The following is a 3,994-nucleotide window of genomic DNA, read 5'->3' as shown; positions in this document are numbered from 1 at the left end:
AAATTTCTAAGCTAATTCCTGAACCATTCTTCATTTGCGCGTAAGGTTGTATCGGATGATCCATAAATTGCTCATATGTGTAAAGTTCAATTCTTTAGTTTGGGGTTGGATTTGGATATGAATTAAGGTCACTAGAATCCCCTAGCACAAAGTTGAGTTGAAAGCTTCCTTACCGAGTAAGTTTTGATGTAAGATTCTACTTAAGTTAACTTCAAATGATCATATCTCTCAGCACATAATGAATTAGCTTACCCATGACCTACCAAATTGTATTTATTTGAGTCATCTTTCGAACAACACCAAGTTTGTCTTATTTTGAGTTAGAAGTAAAAAGTTATGACCGTTTTACCAAGGACTATCACATCAGAGTTGCTTGAAGTCAATTCCTATGACTTGTTTCTACGGGCCGTCAAAATTGCGATGACCCGTACTGTCAAGTAGTCAAAAACTTCAGAGAGTTTGATTTTATGGTTTAATTCCTACAGATTTATTCTACGGGTTGTAGGAACTTCTATGGGCCGTAGTTTGGACCTATAAAATGGACTTTTGATCCTGGAAATTGTGTAAAGTATACAGATTGGATCTACAGTCAGTAGGAACTTCTATGGGTCGTAGATTGGACCTGTATAATGAATTTTTGTGTCGAAAAATTCAATATAAATTTCACGGATGGGATTTACGGCCCATAGAACAAACCACGAACCTTAGATGGATCCGTAGAAGGTTTTCGTCTGTTTTTAAGAGGGATATTTTAGTCTTTTTTCACCCATTCTAAGCCTAAACCCCAACTTTTTTACACCTAGTTAAGGGTTTAGAAAATGTTAATGAAATCTTGTACGTTCATTAACACTTCAAGTCTTTAGAGCAAGGTTTCAAGAGGAGAAAAGCTAGGGTTTCGAGCGTTCTTCGAGCTTCGTTGATTTCGCCAAGAACTTTGTTCTTCCAGGTATGTAAGGCTACTCATAGTGATGGACTGATTTCGTCCTCACGCCCTACATCTATTTTATTCCAGTAAAGAATAATCTAGGGTTACATCCTTAGTTTTGATAATTCTTGAGATGAGTTTTGTCATTGAGTTCTGAGTTCTATTCCTGATTTTTGAGGTTTTATATTTTGTATTGAGAATCTTGAGTTGATTGTTCAGTCTAATTTTCAGCATGAACCCTATTATTGAGTTATTATTGGGTTTTTAATGAGAATCTTTTAATCAAACTCTTCCGTCTTAAATTGATTTTGAGAAAGTAAAGATGAGTTTTGAGTAGAGTTTAAAGAACGATTTTGAGTAAAGTAGGGGGGACTAATTGATTCCCAAATGTATCATTTTTACATTGGAAAAGAGACCTTTGATTTTCATAAAGAGTTAAAAGAGTTTCCAGAGATAATTTAGACATTTCCTCTTAAAGAGGATCCTTTGAGTAATTACCTCAAATTGAGAAATAGTGTGTTTTATACATTTGAGCATGAGTATAATTTATTGGGAGTAGCATTGAACACCGATATGGGGACGATCTTAGACAACTCACATTCCTCATAAACCATGTAGCCCACATGGGTAAGAGATCGTACTTTTTAGACGACTTCTTATTGCTTTTGAGCAAAGCTTTAGTGGATCGACTTAGTTGAATTGTTCTATACTCTGCCAAGGTATAAGACAGTTCTAGCAGTGTGGGTGAGACGTTGTATCATCACATAGCTCATAATGATGGTTTTCAGTTAGAGAATCTCCCAAAGAAGAGTTAAAAAGTAATTTAATGTATTTTTATGTACATCCTTGAGTTGACATCTTTTAATTATGAACTTTAAATATTTCACCTCTTAATATTGTTTTGTATTGAGTTGAGTTGAGGTGAGTATTCTTCCAGCTACGGGTGTCAATGGTATGGTTCGGTCAGTTATTTTTAAAAAATTATGACCTCCCAATTTGTTGGTTATTTTATAATATATAACCAAAATTAGATTTTCTTAAAACCATCCCAATCATATCGGTTTCTCTTCGGTATCGATATGGTTCGGTTAATTTTTGATTTTTTTACTTTTAAAATATCACTTCAAAATATACTACTATTAAAATATTTCTTTCACAAATATGTTCTTGAAGAAGCACTTTAATTCTTCATCAAGAAGACAAGAATGTAAAACATTGTTGCGGTATTGTTTGATCTTAAACATTTAATAGGAGTGTTTGCATATGTTTTGTTGTATTGTTTGATAGATTATTTATTACAATATCTTTTAATTTTAAACCTAATTAAGTAAAAGGTTAATTAAAGAGCAAAGACGCAAAGTTGTCTTGTCGCTAGAGGCCTAGGACCTAGGTTATATTTATATTTTAAAATTATTATAAAATATATTTATATATTAAATTTGACATTTGTTAATATATAAAATATATTTACATACATGACGACTCTGTTTGGATCATTGTTACCCATTGTATTGTATTGTTAAATTTCGTTGTTACGTAACAATGAAATCTCCCATTTTATGGAACAACCGATTTGGTGTGTTCCCATTGTTATTTAATTTCTTTTTCCAATTATATCCTGGCATAATATTTCATAATATTTTTTTACCCTTTACCATATATTATTTAGCTCTAGTCAAACCTCTTACCCTAAAATAATTAAGGATATTTTAGTAAATTTATAAATTACAATACAATACGATACAGTCAAACCAAACAAAAAAAGTGTTATTAAACAACAACAAAAAATACAGTCTAGCCAAACATTGTATCTATCATACATTATAGTACAATAAAGTACAATATGAAACAAGGGGTATCAATGATCCAAACAGAGTGGTAAGGTTATTTGTTCGGTTAGGGAATTTTTTGATTTTTTTGATAAATTAAAAAGACCATCTCAATTGTTCGGGATGATTATACACTTAAATAAAAGTCCACGATTTTATTGAAAAAATAACATAAATCGGTTTGGGTAGGTTCAATCGGTTCGATCGATTTTTCATATTCTTTTGACACCCATACTACCAGCATTATCAGTTCAATTATTTATTCATTACATATTTGTACGTTCAATGTACTAATGTCATTCGCAGATACATGTGTTCAAGATCTTCAACAGGCGCCTCATTGAGATCACTTTGCACTTTAGATAACTTGCCTCCTTGCATTCTGGAGGACTTCACTTTGATTTCTAGTTAGTTGTCTTGAGATGTCGCGGGTCTTGTTACGACATCCATCTTAAATTATAGAGGCTTCATAGATAGATAGAGTTGAGGAGTATCTCAATACTTTCTTTTCCTTTGAGATGTTTTGCAAACTATTATTATTGCATTGAGTATTTTTCAACAATATGAGCTGAGCATTTTAAAATTTTAATGATTTACTTCTGTTTTAAGCCTTTAAATGCTTGAGTCAGTCTTCCGCTAAGTAGTTAGTCATACCAAGGGTTCGCTTGGGGACCAACAATGATTCTTGAGTGAAGGCCATGTCCAAGGTGTAGGCTTAAGGCGTGATATGATCCTTGCATGATTGTGCGGAAAAACTTAATCGGTTAGAAGACTTTAAACTCGACTTAGTGCTAGAAGTCTCTTATGTTTCTAAACAACATCCGACCCGGTCCAAGTTGATGCACTTACGATGAGAGGTTCAGATCTTTATCGTAGAGTTTATGGGGTGTTACAATTAATTAGTAATAGTAGTTCTAATAACCCTAAATCATAAGTCTCTATAGGTATAATATCCGACTCTCGAATCACTATATTACCTGACGATCTGTGTTTGGGAGAAACACTCACAAATGCACGAGTACAGTCTCCTTACATCCTACCTTCCTCAAATTTCACTTGTGAAATTATATTAATATATCATTATTATTGTATTATCCGATCGAAAATTATACAAATTCAGCACCAAAACTCTAAAAACAAAATCATGAAAGTTACAACTTAAAAGAGTGTCTAAACTTGCGGGATTGAGAAAAAAAATTCCAAGTTGGAATCATCGTATTGCATCAAGTTGTGGACAATA

Source organism: Solanum stenotomum, chromosome 3, assembly GCF_019186545.1.
Source record: "Solanum stenotomum isolate F172 chromosome 3, ASM1918654v1, whole genome shotgun sequence".
NCBI classification, from domain to species: domain Eukaryota; kingdom Viridiplantae; phylum Streptophyta; class Magnoliopsida; order Solanales; family Solanaceae; genus Solanum; species Solanum stenotomum.
This window is presented reverse-complemented; position numbering follows the sequence as displayed.